The sequence below is a fragment of the Procambarus clarkii genome, chromosome 40, assembly GCF_040958095.1.
Source record: "Procambarus clarkii isolate CNS0578487 chromosome 40, FALCON_Pclarkii_2.0, whole genome shotgun sequence".
Classification (NCBI taxonomy): Eukaryota; Metazoa; Arthropoda; class Malacostraca; order Decapoda; family Cambaridae; genus Procambarus; species Procambarus clarkii.
This window is the reverse complement of record NC_091189.1, coordinates 39,729,573-39,750,445: the sequence shown is the minus strand read 5'-3', so window position 1 is coordinate 39,750,445 and position 20,873 is coordinate 39,729,573. Positions and strand designations below refer to the sequence as shown.

Below are 20,873 nucleotides of genomic sequence, written 5' to 3'. Positions count from 1 at the left end.
AACACTGCACATCACCAACACTGCACATCACCAACACTCCACCTCAATAAACACTCCACCTCACCAACCAACATCACCAAGACTCCACCTCACCAACACTGCACATCACCAACACTCCACATCACCAACACTCCACATCACCAACACTGCACATCACCAACACTGAACATCACCAACACTCCACCTCACCAACCAACATCACCAAGACTCCACCTCACCAACACTGCATATCACCAACACTGCACATCACCAACACTCCACCTCACCAACCAACATCACCAACACTGCACATCACCAACACTCCACCTCACCAACACTGCATATCACCAACACTGCATATCACCAACACTCCACCTCACCAACCAACATCACCAACACTCCACATCTCTACATCACCAACACTCCACATCTCTACATCACCAACACTCCACATCACCAACACTGCACATCACCAACACTGCACCTCACCAACACTCCACCTCACCAACACTCCACCTCACCAACACTCCACATCACCAACACTCCACATCACCAACACTCCACATCACCACCACTGCACATCACCAACACTCCACATCACCAACACTCCACATCACCAACACTCCACATCACCAACACTGCACATCACCAACACTCCACATCACCAACACTCCACATCACCAACATTCCACATCACCAACACTCCACATCACCAACACTGCACATCACCAACACTCCACATCACCAACACTGCACATCACCAACACTCCACGTCACCAACACTCCACCTCACCAACACTCCACATCACCAACACTCCACATCACCAACACTCCCCATCACCAACACTGCACATCACCAACACTGCACATCACCAACACTGCACATCACCAACACTCCACATCACCAACACTCCACATCACCAACACTCCTCATCACCAACACTCCACATCACCAACACTCCACATCACCAACACTCCACATCACCAACACTCCCCATCACCAACACTGCACATCACCAACACTGCACATCACCAACACTGCACATCACCTACACTGCACATCACCAACACTGCACCTCACCAACGCTCCACATCACCAACACTCCACCTCACCAACACTCCACATCACCAACACTCCACCTCACCAACACTCCACATCACCAACACTCCACATCACCAACACTGCACATCACCAACACTGCACATCACCAACACTCCACCTCACCAACACTCCACATCACCAACACTGCACATCACCAACACTCCACCTCACCAACCAACATCACCAAGACTCCACCTCACCAACACTGCATATCACCAACACTGCACATCACCAACACTCCACCTCACCAACCAACATCACCAACACTGCACATCACCAACACTCCACCTCACCAACACTGCATATCACCAACACTCCACCTCACCAACCAACATCACCAACACTCCACATCTCTACATTACCAACACTCCACATCTCTACATCACCAACACTCCACATCACCAACACTGCACATCACCAACACTGCACCTCACCAACACTCCACCTCACCAACACTCCACCTCACCAACACTCCACATCACCAACACTCCACATCACCAACACTCCACATCACCAACACTGCACATCACCAACACTGCACATCACCAACACTCCACATCACCAACACTCCACATCACCAACACTCCACATCACCAACACTGCACATCACCAACACTCCACATCACCAACACTCCACATCACCAACACTGCACATCACCAACACTCCACATCACCAACACTCCACATCACCAACACTCCACATCACCAACACTCCCCATCACCAACACTGCACATCACCAACACTGCACATCACCAACACTGCACATCACCTACACTGCACATCACCAACACTGCACCTCACCAACACTCCACATCACCAACACTCCACCTCACCAACACTCCACATCACCAACACTCCACATCACCAACACTCCACATCACCAACACTGCACATCACCAACACCCCACCTCACCAACACTCCACATCACCAACACTCCACATCACCAACACTGCACATCACCAACACTGCACATCACCAACACTCCACCTCACCAACACTCCACATCACCAACACTCCACATCACCAACACTGCACATCACCAACACTGCACATCACCAACACTGCACATCACCAACACTCCACCTCACCAACACTCCACATCACCAACACTGCACATCACCAACACTGAACATCACCAACACTCCACCTCACCAACCAACATCACCAAGACTCCACCTCACCAACACTGCATATCACCAACACTGCACATCACCAACACTCCACCTCACCAACCAACATCACCAACACTGCACATCACCAACACTCCACCTCACCAACACTGCATATCACCAACACTGCATATCACCAACACTCCACCTCACCAACCAACATCACCAACACTCCACATCTCTACATCACCAACACTCCACATCTCTACATCACCAACACTCCATATCACCAACACTGCACATCACCAACACTGCACCTCACCAACACTCCACCTCACCAACACTCCACCTCACCAACACTCCACATCACCAACACTCCACATCACCAACACTCCACATCACCAACACTCCACATCACCAACACTGCACATCACCAGCACTCCACATCACCAACACTCCACATCACCAACACTCCACATCACCAACACTGCACATCACCAACACTCCACATCACCAACACTCCACATCACCAACACTCCACATCACCAACACTCCACATCACCAACACTGCACATCACCAACACTCCACATCACCAACACTGCACGTCACCAACACTCCACGTTACCAACACTCCACCTCACCAACACTCCACATCACCAACACTCCACATCACCAACACTCCACATCACCAACACTCCACATCACCAACACTGCACATCACCAACACTGCACATCACCAACACTCCACATCACCAACACTCCACATCACCAACACTGCACATCACCAACACTCCACATCACCAACACTCCACATCACCAACACTCCACATCACCAACACTCCCCATCACCAACACTGCACATCACCAACACTGCACATCACCAACACTGCACATCACCAACACTGCACCTCACCAACGCTCCACATCACCAACACTCCACCTCACCAACACTCCACATCACCAACACTCCACCTCACCAACACTCCACATCACCAACACTCCACATCACCAATACTGCACATCACCAACACTGCACATCACCAACACTTCACCTCACCAACACTCCACATCACCAACACTGCACATCACCAACACTGAACATCACCAACACTCCACCTCACCAACCAACATCACCAAGACTCCACCTCACCAACACTGCATATCACCAACACTGCACATCACCAACACTCCACCTCACCAACCAACATCACCAACACTGCACATCACCAACACTCCACCTCACCAACACTGCATATCACCAACACTGCATATCACCAACACTCCACCTCACCAACCAACATCACCAACACTCCACATCTCTACATCACCAACACTCCACATCTCTACATCACCAACACTCCACATCACCAACACTGCACATCACCAACACTGCACCTCACCAACACTCCACCTCACCAACACTCCACCTCACCAACACTCCACATCACCAACACTCCACATCACCAACACTCCACATCACCAACACTGCACATCACCAACACTGCACATCACCAACACTCCACATCACCAACACTCCACATCACCAACACTCCACATCACCAACACTGCACATCACCAACACTCCACATCACCAACACTCCACATCACCAACACTTCACATCACCAACACTGCACATCACCAACACTCCACATCACAACACTGCACATCACCAACACTCCACATCACAACACTCCACATCACCAACACTCCACCTCACCAACACTCCACATCACAACACTGCACATCACCAACACTCCACATCACCAACACTGCACATCACCAACACTCCACATCACCAACACTGCACATCACAACACTGCACATCACCAACACTGCACATCACCAACACTCCACATCACAACACTGCACATCACCAACACTCCACCTCACCAACACTCCACCTCACCAACACTCCACATCACCAACACTCCACATCACCAACACTGCACATCACCAACACTCCACATCACCAACACTCCACATCACCAACACTGCACATCACCAACACTCCACATCACAAACACTCCACATCACCAACACTGCACATCACAACACTGCACATCACCAACGCTGCACATCACCAACACTGCACATCACCAACACTGCACATCACCAACACTCCACCTCAATAAACACTCCACCTCACCAACCAACATCACCAAGACTCCACCTCACCAACACTGCACATCACCAACACTCCACATCACCAACACTCCACATCACCAACACTGCACATCACCAACACTGAACATCACCAACACTCCACCTCACCAACCAACATCACCAAGACTCCACCTCACCAACACTGCATATCACCAACACTGCACATCACCAACACTCCACCTCACCAACCAACATCACCAACACTGCACATCACCAACACTCCACCTCACCAACACTGCATATCACCAACACTGCATATCACCAACACTCCACCTCACCAACCAACATCACCAACACTCCACATCTCTACATCTCCAACACTCCACATCTCTACATCACCAACACTCCACATCACCAACACTCCACATTACCAACACTGCACCTCACCAACACTCCACCTCACCAACACTCCACCTCACCAACACTCCCCATCACCAACACTGCACATCACCAACACTCCACATCACCAACACTCCACATCACCAACACTCCACATCACCAACACTGCACATCACCAACACTCCACATCACCAACACTCTACATCACCAACACTCCACATCACCAACACTCCACATCACCAACACTGCACATCACCAACACTCCACATCACCAACACTGCACATCACCAACACTCCACGTCACCAACACTCCACCTCACCAACACTCCACATCACCAACACTCCACATCACCAACACTCCCCATCACCAACACTGCACATCACCAACACTGCACATCACCAACACTGCACATCACCAACACTGCACATCACCAACACTCCACATCACCAACACTCCACATCACCAACACTGCACATCACCAACACTCCACATCACCAACACTCCACATCACCAACACTCCACATCACCAACACTCCCCATCACCAACACTGCACATCACCAACACTGCACATCACCAACACTGCACATCACCTACACTGTACATCACCAACACTGCACCTCACCAACGCTCCACATCACCAACACTCCACCTCACCAACACTCCACATCACCAACACTCCACCTCACCAACACTCCACATCACCAACACTCCACATCACCAACACTGCACATCACCAACACTGCACATCACCAACACTCCACCTCACCAACACTCCACATCACTAACACTTCACATCACCAACACTGAACATCACCAACACTCCACCTCACCAACCAACATCACCAAGACTCCACCTCACCAACACTGCATATCACCAACACTGCACATCACCAACACTCCACATCACCAACACTGCACATCACCAACACTCCACATCACCAACACTCCACATCACCAACACTCCACATCACCAACACTCCACATCACCAACACTGCACATCACCAACACTCCACATCACCAACACTGCACGTCACCAACACTCCACGTTACCAACACTCCACCTCACCAACACTCCACATCACCAACACTCCACATCACCAACACTCCACATCACCAACACTGCACATCACCAACACTGCACATCACCAACACTGCACATCACCAACACTCCACATCACCAACACTCCACATCACCAACACTGCACATCACCAACACTCCACATCACCAACACTCCACATCACCAACACTCCACATCACCAACACTCCCCATCACCAACACTGCACATCACCAACACTGCACATCACCAACACTGCACATCACCTACACTGCACATCACCAACACTGCACCTCACCAACGCTCCACATCACCAACACTCCACCTCACCAACACTCCACATCACCAACACTCCACCTCACCAACACTCCACATCACCAACACTCCACATCACCAATACTGCACATCACCAACACTGCACATCACCAACACTTCACCTCACCAACACTCCACATCACCAACACTGCACATCACCAACACTGAACATCACCAACACTCCACCTCACCAACCAACATCACCAAGACTCCACCTCACCAACACTGCATATCACCAACACTGCACATCACCAACACTCCACCTCACCAACCAACATCACCAACACTGCACATCACCAACACTCCACCTCACCAACACTGCATATCACCAACACTGCATATCACCAACACTCCACCTCACCAACCAACATCACCAACACTCCACATCTCTACATCACCAACACTCCACATCTCTACATCACCAACACTCCACATCACCAACACTGCACATCACCAACACTGCACCTCACCAACACTCCACCTCACCAACACTCCACCTCACCAACACTCCACATCACCAACACTCCACATCACCAACACTCCACATCACCAACACTGCACATCACCAACACTGCACATCACCAACACTCCACATCACCAACACTCCACATCACCAACACTCCACATCACCAACACTGCACATCACCAACACTCCACATCACAACACTGCACATCACCAACACTCCACATCACAACACTCCACATCACCAACACTCCACCTCACCAACACTCCACATCACAACACTGCACATCACCAACACTCCACATCACCAACACTGCACATCACCAACACTCCACATCACCAACACTGCACATCACAACACTGCACATCACCAACACTGCACATCACCAACACTCCACATCACAACACTGCACATCACCAACACTCCACCTCACCAACACTCCACCTCACCAACACTCCACATCACCAACACTCCACATCACCAACACTGCACATCACCAACACTCCACATCACCAACACTCCACATCACCAACACTGCACATCACCAACACTCCACATCACAAACACTCCACATCACCAACACTGCACATCACAACACTGCACATCACCAACGCTGCACATCACCAACACTGCACATCACCAACACTGCACATCACCAACACTCCACCTCAATAAACACTCCACCTCACCAACCAACATCACCAAGACTCCACCTCACCAACACTGCACATCACCAACACTCCACATCACCAACACTCCACATCACCAACACTGCACATCACCAACACTGAACATCACCAACACTCCACCTCACCAACCAACATCACCAAGACTCCACCTCACCAACACTGCATATCACCAACACTGCACATCACCAACACTCCACCTCACCAACCAACATCACCAACACTGCACATCACCAACACTCCACCTCACCAACACTGCATATCACCAACACTGCATATCACCAACACTCCACCTCACCAACCAACATCACCAACACTCCACATCTCTACATCTCCAACACTCCACATCTCTACATCACCAACACTCCACATCACCAACACTCCACATCACCAACACTGCACCTCACCAACACTCCACCTCACCAACACTCCACCTCACCAACACTCCACATCACCAACACTCCACATCACCAACACTCCACATCACCAACTGCACATCACCAACACTGCACATCACAAACACTCCACATCACCAACACTCCACATCACCAACACTCCACATCACCAACACTGCACATCACCAACACTCCACATCACCAACACTCTACATCACCAACACTCCACATCACCAACACTCCACATCACCAACACTGCACATCACCAACACTCCACATCACCAACACTGCACATCACCAACACTCCACGTCACCAACACTCCACCTCACCAACACTCCACATCACCAACACTCCACATCACCAACACTCCCCATCACCAACACTGCACATCACCAACACTGCACATCACCAACACTGCACATCACCAACACTGCACATCACCAACACTCCACATCACCAACACTCCACATCACCAACACTGCACATCACCAACACTCCACATCACCAACACTCCACATCACCAACACTCCACATCACCAACACTCCCCATCACCAACACTGCACATCACCAACACTGCAGATCACCAACACTGCACATCACCTACACTGTACATCACCAACACTGCACCTCACCAACGCTCCACATCACCAACACTCCACCTCACCAACACTCCACATCACCAACACTCCACCTCACCAACACTCCACATCACCAACACTCCACATCACCAACACTGCACATCACCAACACTGCACATCACCAACACTCCACCTCACCAACACTCCACATCACTAACACTTCACATCACCAACACTGAACATCACCAACACTCCACCTCACCAACCAACATCACCAAGACTCCACCTCACCAACACTGCATATCACCAACACTGCACATCACCAACACTCCACCTCACCAACCAACATCACCAACACTGCACATCGCCAACACTCCACCTCACCAACACTGCATATCACCAACACTGCATATCACCAACACTCCACCTCACCAACCAACATCACCAACACTCCACATCTCTACATCACCAACACTCCACATCTCTACATCACCAACACTCCACATCACCAACACTGCACATCACCAACACTGCACCTCACCAACACTCCACCTCACCAACACTCCACCTCACCAACACTCCACATCACCAACACTCCACATCACCAACACTCCACATCACCAACACTGCACATCACCAACACTGCACATCACCAACACTCCACATCACCAACACTCCACATCACCAACACTCCACATCACCAACACTGCACATCACCAACACTCCACATCACCAACACTCCACATCACCAACACTCCACATCACCAACACTCCACATCACCAACACTCCACATCACCAACACTGCACATCACCAACACTCCACATCACCAACACTGCACATCACTAACACTCTACGTCACCAACACTCCACCTCACCAACACTCCACATCACCAACACTCCACATCACCAACACTCCCCATCACCAACACTGCACATCACCAACACTGCACATCACCAACACTCCACATCACCAACACTCCACATCACCAACACTGCACATCACCAACACTCCACATCACCAACACTCCACATCACCAACACTGCACATCACCAACACTCCACCTCACCAACACTGAACATCACCAACACTGCACATCACCAACACTCCACCTCACCAACACTCCACCTCACCAACACTCCACATCACCAACACTCCACATCACCAACACTCCACATCACCAACACTGCACATCACCAACACTGCACATCACCAACACTCCACATCACCAACACTCCACATCACCAACACTCCACATCACCAACACTCCACATCACCAACACTGCACATCACCAACACTCCACCTCACCAACACTGCACTTCACCAACACTCCACATCACCAACACCCCACCTCACCAACACTCCACCTCACCAACACTCCACATCACCAACACTCCACATCACCAACACTGCACGTCACCAACACTCCACATCACCAACACTCCACATCACCAACACTCCACATCACCAACACTCCCCATCACCAACACTGCACATCACCAACACTGCACATCACCAACACTGCACATCACCTACACTGCACATCACCAACACTGCACCTCACCAACGCTCCACATCACCAACACTCCACCTCACCAACACTCCACATCACCAACACTCCACCTCACCAACACTCCACATCACCAACACTCCACATCACCAACACTGCACATCACCAACACTGCACATCACCAACACTCCACCTCACCAACACTCCACATCACCAACACTGCACATCACCAACACTCCACCTCAACAACCAACATCACCAAGACTCCACCTCACCAACACTGCATATCACCAACACTGCACATCACCAACACTCCACCTCACCAACACTGCATATCACCAACACTGCATATCACCAACACTCCACCTCACCAACCAACATCACCAACACTCCACATCTCTACATCACCAACACTCCACATCTCTACATCACCAACACTCCACATCACCAACACTGCACATCACCAACACTGCACCTCACCAACACTCCACCTCACCAACACTCCACCTCACCAACACTCCACATCACCAACACTCCACATCACCAACACTGCACATCACCAACACTCCACATCACCAACACTGCACATCACCAACACTGCACATCACCAACACTCCACATCACCAACACTCCACATCACCAACACTCCACATCACCAACACTGCACATCACCAACACTGCACATCACCAACACTCCACATCACCAACACTCCACATCACCAACACTCCACATCACCAACACTCCACATCACCAACACTCCACATCACCAACACTGCACATCACCAACACTCCACATCACAACACTGCACATCACCAACACTCCACATCACAACACTCCACATCACCAACACTCCACCTCACCAACACTCCACATCACAACACTGCACATCACAACACTGCACATCACCAACACTCCACATCACCAACACTGCACATCACCAACACTCCACATCACCAACACTGCACATCACCAACACTCCACATCACCAACACTGCACATCACAACACTGCACATCACCAACACTGCACATCACCAACACTCCACATCACAACACTGCACATCACCAACACTCCACCTCACCAACACTCCACCTCACCAACACTCCACATCACCAACACTCCACATCACCAACACTGCACATCACCAACACTCCACATCACCAACACTCCACATCACCAACACTGCACATCACCAACACTCCACATCACCAACACTCCACATCACCAACACTGCACATCACAACACTGCACATCACCAGCGCTGCACATCACCAACACTCCACATCACCAACACTGCACATCACCAACACTGCACATCACCAACACTCCACCTCACCAACACTGAACATCACCAACACTGCACATCACCAACACTCCACCTCACCAACACTCCACCTCACCAACACTCCACCTCACCAACACTCCACCTCACCAACACTCCACATCACCAACACTGAACATCACCAACACTCCCCATCACCAACACTGCACATCACCAACACTCAACATCACCAACACTGCACATCACCAACACTCCACCTCACCAACACTCCACCTCACCAACACTGCACATCACCAACACTCCACCTCACCAACACTGCACTTCACCAACACTCCACATCACCAACACCCCACCTCACCAACACTCCACATCACCAACACTGCACATCACCAACACTGCACATCACCAACACTGCACATCACCAACACTCCACCTCACCAACACTGCACATCACCAACACTCCACATCACCAACACTCCACATCACCAACACTGCACATCACCAACACTCCACATCACCAACACTCCACATCACCAACACTGCACATCACCAACACTCCACCTCACCAACACTGAACATCACCAACACTGCACATCACCAACACTCCACCTCACCAACACTCCACCTCACCAACACTCCACCTCACCAACACTCCACCTCACCAACACTCCACCTCACCAACACTTCACATCACCAACACTGAACATCACCAACACTCCCCATCACCAACACTGCACATCACCAACACTCAACATCACCAACACTGCACATCACCAACACTCCACCTCACCAACACTCCACCTCACCAACACTGCACATCACCAACACTCCACCTCACCAACACTGCACTTCACCAACACTCCACATCACCAACACCCCACCTCACCAACACTCCACCTCACCAACACTCCACATCACCAACACTCCACATCACCAACACTGCACATCACCAACACTCCACATCACCAACACTCCACATCACCAACACTCCACATCACCAACACTCCCCATCACCAACACTGCACATCACCAACACTGCACATCACCAACACTGCACATCACCTACACTGCACATCACCAACACTGCACCTCACCAACGCTCCACATCACCAACACTCCACCTCACCAACACTCCACATCACCAACACTCCACCTCACCAACACTCCACATCACCAACACTCCACATCACCAACACTGCACATCACCAACACTGCACATCACCAACACTCCACCTCACCAACACTCCACATCACCAACACTGCACATCACCAACACTGAACATCACCAACACTCCATCTCAACAACCAACATCACCAAGACTCCACCTCACCAACACTGCATATCACCAACACTGCACATCACCAACACTCCACCTCACCAACCAACATCACCAACACTGCACATCACCAACACTCCACCTCACCAACACTGCATATCACCAACACTGCATATCACCAACACTCCACCTCACCAACCAACAGCACCAACACTCCACATCTCTACATCACCAACACTCCACATCTCTACATCACCAACACTCCACATCACCAACACTGCACATCACCAACACTGCACCTCACCAACACTCCACCTCACCAACACTCCACATCACCAACACTCCACATCACCAACACTCCACATCACCAACACTGCACATCACCAACACTCCACATCACCAACACTCCACATCACCAACACTCCACATCACCAACACTCCACATCACCAACACTCCACATCACCAACACTCCACATCACCAACACTGCACATCACCAACACTCCACATCACAACACTGCACATCACCAACACTCCACATCACAACACTCCACATCACCAACACTCCACCTCACCAACACTCCACATCACAACACTGCACATCACAACACTGCACATCACCAACACTCCACATCACCAACACTGCACATCACCAACACTCCACATCACCAACACTGCACATCACAACACTGCACATCACCAACACTGCACATCACCAACACTCCACATCACAACACTGCACATCACCAACACTCCACCTCACCAACACTCCACCTCACCAACACTCCACATCACCAACACTCCACATCACCAACACTGCACATCACCAACACTCCACATCACCAACACTCCACATCACCAACACTGCACATCACCAACACTCCACATCACCAACACTCCACATCACCAACACTGCACATCACAACACTGCACATCACCAGCGCTGCACATCACCAACACTCCACATCACCAACACTGCACATCACCAACACTGCACATCACCAACACTCCACCTCAATAAACACTCCACCTCACCAACCAACATCACCAAGACTCCACCTCACCAACACTGCACATCACCAACACTCCACATCACCAACACTCCACATCACCAACACTGCACATCACCAACACTGAACATCACCAACACTCCACCTCACCAACCAACATCACCAAGACTCCACCTCACCAACACTGCATATCACCAACACTACACATCACCAACACTCCACCTCACCAACCAACATCACCAACACTGCACATCACCAACACTCCACCTCACCAACACTGCATATCACCAACACTGCATATCACCAACACTCCACCTCACCAACCAACATCACCAACACTCCACATCTCTACATCACCAACACTCCACATCTCTACATCACCAACACTCCACATCACCAACACTGCACATCACCAACACTGCACCTCACCAACACTCCACCTCACCAACACTCCACCTCACCAACACTCCACATCACCAACACTCCACATCACCAACACTCCACATCACCAACACTGCACATCACCAACACTGCACATCACCAACACTCCACATCACCAACACTCCACATCACCAACACTCCACATCACCAACACTGCACATCACCAACACTCCACATCACCAACACTCCACATCACCAACACTCCACATCACCAACACTCCACATCACCAACACTGCACATCACCAACACTCCACATCACCAACACTGCACATCACCAACACTCCACGTCACCAACACTCCACCTCACCAACACTCCACATCACCAACACTCCACATCACCAACACTCCCCATCACCAACACTGCACATCACCAACACTGCACATCACCAACACTGCACATCACCAACACTCCACATCACCAACACTCCACATCACCAACACTGCACATCATCAACACTCCACATCACCAACACTCCACATCACCAACACTCCACATCACCAACACTCCCCATCACCAACACTGCACATCACCAACACTGCACATCACCAACACTGCACATCACCTACACTGCACATCACCAACACTGCACCTCACCAACGCTCCACATCACCAACACTCCACCTCACCAACACTCCACATCACCAACACTCCACCTCACCAACACTCCACATCACCAACACTCCACATCACCAACACTGCACATCACCAACACTGCACATCACCAACACTCCACCTCACCAACACTCCACATCACCAACACTGCACATCACCAACACTCCACCTCACCAACACTCCACATCACCAACACTGCACATCACCAACACTGAACATCACCAACACTCCACCTCACCAACCAACATCACCAAGACTCCACCTCACCAACACTGCATATCACCAACACTGCACATCACCAACACTCCACCTCACCAACCAACATCACCAACACTGCACATCACCAACACTCCACCTCACCAACATTGCATATCACCAACACTGCATATCACCAACACTCCACCTCACCAACCAACATCACCAACACTCCACATCTCTACATCACCAACACTCCACATCACCAACACTGCACATCACCAACACTGCACCTCACCAACACTCCACCTCACCAACACTCCACCTCACCAACACTCCACATCACCAACACTCCACATCACCAACACTCCACATCACCAACACTGCACATCACCAACACTGCACATCACCAACACTCCACATCACCAACACTCCACATCACCAACACTCCACATCACCAACACTGCACGTCACCAACACTCCACATCACCAACACTCCACATCACCAACACTCCACATCACCAACACTCCACATCACCAACACTGCACATCACCAACACTCCACATCACCAACACTGCACATCACCAACACTCCATGTCACCAACACTCCACCTCACCAACACTCCACATCACCAACACTCCACATCACCAACACTCCCCATCACCAACACTGCACATCACCAACACTGCACATCACCAACACTGCACATCACCAACACTCCACATCACCAACACTCCACATCACCAACACTGCACATCACCAACACTGCACATCACCAACACTCCACATCACCAACACTCCACATCACCAACACTCCCCATCACCAACACTGCACATCACCAACACTGCACATCACCAACACTGCACATCACCTACACTGCACATCACCAACACTGCACCTCACCAACACTCCACATCACCAACACTCCACCTCACCAACACTCCACATCACCAACACTCCACATCACCAACACTGCACATCACCAACACTGCACATCACCAACACTGCACATCACCAACACTCCACCTCACCAACACTCCACATCACCAACACTCCACATCACCAACACTGCACATCACCAACACTGCACATCACCAACACTGCACATCACCAACACTCCACCTCACCAACACTGCACATCACCAACACTCCACATCACCAACACTCCACATCACCAACACTGCACATCACCAACACTCCACATCACCAACTCTCCACATCACCAACACTGCACATCACCAACACTCCACCTCACCTACACTGAACATCACCAACACTGCACATCACCAACACTCCACCTCACCAACACTCCACCTCACCAACACTCCACCTCACCAACACTCCACATCACCAACACTGAACATCACCAACACTCCCCATCACCAACACTGCACATCACCAACACTCAACATCACCAACACTGCACATCACCAACACTCCACCTCACCAACACTCCACCTCACCAACACTGCACATCACCAACACTCCACCTCACCAACACTGCACATCACCAACACTCCACATCACCAACACCCCACCTCACCAACACTCCACCTCACCAACACTCCACCTCACCAACACTCCACCTCACCAACACTCCACATCACCAACACTCCACCTCACCAACACTCCACATCACCAACACTCCACCTCACCAACACCCCACCTCACCAACACTCCATCTCACCAACACTCCACCTCACCAACACTCCACATCACCAACACTGAACATCACCAACACTCCACATCACCAACACTGAACATCACCAACACTGCACATCACCAACACTCCACATCACCAACACTCCACCTCACCAACACCCCACCTCACCAACACTCCACCTCACCAACACTCCACCTCACCAACACTCCACATCACCAACACTGAACATCACCAACACTCCCCATCACCAACACTGCACATCACCAACACTCAACATCACCAACACTGCACATCACCAACACTCCACCTCACCAACACTCCACCTCACCAACACTGCACATCACCAACACTCCACCTCACCAACACTGCACATCACCAACACTCCACATCACCAACACCTCACCTCACCAACACTCCACCTCACCAACACTCCACCTCACCAACACTCCACCTCACCAACACTCCACCTCACCAACACTCCACATCACCAACACTCCACCTCACCAACACTCCACATCACCAACACTACACCTCACCAACACCCCACCTCACCAACACTCCACCTCACCAACACTCCACCTCACCAACACTCCACATCACCAACACTGAACATCACCAACACTCCACATCACCAACACTGAACATCACCAACACTGCACATCACCAACACTCCACCTCACCAACACTCCACCTCACCAACACTCCACCTCACCAACACTCCACATCACCAACACTCCACCTCACCAACACTCCACATCACCAACACTCCACCTCACCAACACCCCACCTCACCAACACTCCACCTCACCAACACTCCACCTCACCAACACTTCACCTCACCAACACTGCACATCACCAACACTCCACCTCACCAACACTTCACTTCACCAACACTCCACCTCACCAACACCCCACCTCACCAACACTCCACCTCACCAACACTTCACCTCACCAACACTGCACATCACCAACACTCCACCTCACCAACACCCCACCTCACCAACACTCCACCTCACCAACACTCCACCTCACCAACACTCCACATCACCAACACTGAACATCACCAACACTCCACATCTCCAACACTGAACATCACCAACACTGCACATCACCAACACTCCACCTCACCAACACTCCACCTCACCAACACTGCACATCACCAACACTGCACATCACCATCACTGCACATCACCAACACTCCACCTCACCAACACTCCACCTCACCAACACTCCACCTCACCAACACTCCACCTCACCAACACCCCACATCACCAACACTCCACCTCACCAACACTTCACCTCACCAACACTGCACATCACCAACACTCCACCTCACCAACACCCCACCTCACCAACACTCCACCTCACCAACACTCCACCTCACCAACACTCCACATCACCAACACTGAACATCACCAACACTCCACATCACCAACACTGCACATCACCAACACTGCACATCACCAACACTCCACCTCACCAACACCCCACCTCACCAACACTCCACATCACCAACACTGCACATCACCAACACTGCACATCACCAACACTCCACCTCACCAACACTGCACATCACCAACACTCCACATCACCAACACTGCACATCACCAACACTGCACATCACCAACACTCCACCTCACCAACACTGCACATCACCAACACTGCACATCACCAACACTGCACATCACCAACACCCCACCTCACCAACACTGCACATCACCAACACTGCACATCACCAACACTCCACCTCACCAACACAGCACATCACCAACACTGCACATCACCAACACTGCACATCACCAACACTGCACATCACCAACACTGCACATCACCAACACTCCACCTCACCAACACTGCACATCACCAACACTGCACATCACCAACACTGCACATCACCAACACTTCACATCACCAACACTCCACCTCACCAACACTGCACATCACCAACACTGCACATCACCAACACTGCACATCACCAACACTGTACATCACCAACACTGCACATCACCAACACTGCACATCACCAACACTGCACATCACCAACACTGCACATCACCAACACTGCACATCACCAACACTCCACCTCACCAACACTGCACATCACCAACACTGCACATCACCAACACTGCACATCACCAACACTGCACATCACCAACACTGCACATCACCAACACTGTACATCACCAACACTGCACATCACCAACACTGCACATCACCAACACTGCACATCACCAACACTCCACATCACCAACACTGCACATCACCAACACTCCACATCACCAACCAACATCACCAACACTCCACATCACCAACACTCCACATCACCAACACTGCACATCACCAACACTCCACATCACCAACACTCCACCTCACCAACACTCCACATCACCAACATTGCACATCACCAACACTCCACATCACCAACACTGCACATCACCAACACTCCACCTCACCAACACTGCACATCACCAACACTCCACATCACCAACACTGCACATCACCAACACTCCACCTCACCAACACTCCACATCACCAACATTGCACATCACCAACACTCCACATCACCAACACTGCACATCACCAACACTCCACCTCACCAACACTGCACATCACCAACACTCCACATCACCAACACTGCACATCACCAACACTCCACATCACCAACACTCCACATCACCAACACTCCACATCACCAACACTCCACATCACCAACACTGCACATCACCAACACTCCACCTCACCAACACTCCACATCACCAACACTCCACCTCACCAACACTCCACATCACCAACATTGCACATCACCAACACTCCACATCACCAACACTGCACATCACCAACACTCCACCTCACCAACACTGCACATCACCAACACTCCACATCACCAACACTGCACATCACCAACACTCCACCTCACCAACACTCCACATCACCAACACTGCACATCACCAACACTCCACCTCACCAACACTGCACATCACCAACACTCCACATCACCAACACTGCACATCACCAACACTCCACATCACCAACACTCCACATCATCAACACTCCACATCACCAACACTCCATATCATCAACACTGCACATCACCAACACTCCACATCACCAACACTCCACATCACCAACACTCCACATCACCAACACTCCACATCACCAACACTGCATATCATCAACACTCCACATCACCAACACTCCACATCACCAACACTCCATATCATCAACACTGCACATCACCAACACTCCACATCACCAACACTCCACATCACCAACACTCCACATCACCAACACTCCACATCACCAACACTGCATATCATCAACACTCCACATCACCAACACTCCACATCACCAACACTGCACATCACCAACACTGCACATCACCACCCGCAGGAGGGTAGACATAGCCTCAGCAAGTACCCAGTTGAGATGTATCATGTTGTCTCAATAAAGGTACTTGAACTTGACCATCTGGTGGCGGGAACACATTCAGAGATCACTATGTATAACCACTTAGGCTGGACGGTAGAGCGAAGATCTCGCTTCATGCAGGTCGGCGTTCAATCCCCAACCGTCCAAGTGGTAGGGGCACCATTCCTTTCCCCCGTCCCATTCCAAGTCCTTATCCTGACCCCTTCCCCGTGCTATTTAATCGTAATGGCTTGGTGCCCTTCCCCTGATAGTTCCCTTCCCTTCTCTTCTCAATCGTGCCAATCAATCTCTTCGCAATCGTGCCTGGTACAACTCTCGGGCTCCTTCTCGACTTACAAACGAGAATTATGGGTTCGAATCTCGGGCGGGACAGAAATGTTGGACTCGTTTCCTATCACCTAATGCTTCTGTCCACTTAGCAGTAAATAGGTACCCAGGAGTTAATCAGCGTGTTGGTGGGTTGCATCCTTGGCGAGGTCAGGAATGTGACCTTGGGGAGACCTGGATATAAGCCAGTTTATACTGTATGTATAAACTTTTTATTATAGTGTAGGTATAAACTGGCTGCCTCTTCCCCGACATATTAGGTTATTATGAGGCTATAATTACTGAACAAAACTTTATCTTACCTTCCTCAGGTTAGCGATGATATAATAATTAACAACCCGAGTATTGCTTGTTGAATACGCGAGTATTCATCAAGGAGAATATATAGAGATGACAATACTCATCAGCCACACACACTGGCGTCAAAACAATACTGTGTTGAATACGTATGTTCCTTCCCGCCACTTTCACGCGTGAGGTGCTAGCTAGTGTAATGATAGTTATATGCAACTACCCACACATGTATATTGTTCAGCTTAACGATCACTGTGGTCCAGTACCTGAACCTATTGTCTGGCTCTAACCTTTCTCTCACTGTACACACAGGACGGGTATGTGGCTCCTAATCCCACTATATACAGCAGCCCGGCGCGTCTGGCATCTGCCACCCCGCCAGCCCGGGCGAACCGCTAAGAAACGTTACTTTCAATTTATATCACAACATATTCACCATAACAGCATCAATGATTTAATTAAACTGATGAATATAATAAAATATGATGTGAAAAAATTCAGATATTACGAGTAGGGCTTTATAAAGACCTGAGTTTACCAAAGAACCATTAACACTACTCTATAACATCAATTTGATCTATATTAGTCATCTTTTGGAATTAATTAACTGAGTTCATCTTTGCTTTCTTAAG

General features: G+C 50.3%; 1 protein-coding gene across 1 annotated transcript in view; it reads right to left on the bottom strand.

Annotated features, from left to right (window-relative positions):
* The window catches only part of LOC123758038 (uncharacterized), a 150,831-nt gene extending 130,478 nt beyond the window's left edge, over positions 1 to 20,353 (bottom strand). Inside the window, exon 1 of the mRNA XM_045742222.2 lies at positions 20,250 to 20,353. The gene's annotated coding sequence lies outside the window, so the exon portion shown is untranslated. The remainder of the gene's footprint in view (positions 1 to 20,249) is intronic.
* Between the last annotated feature and the right edge of the window lie 520 nt (positions 20,354 to 20,873).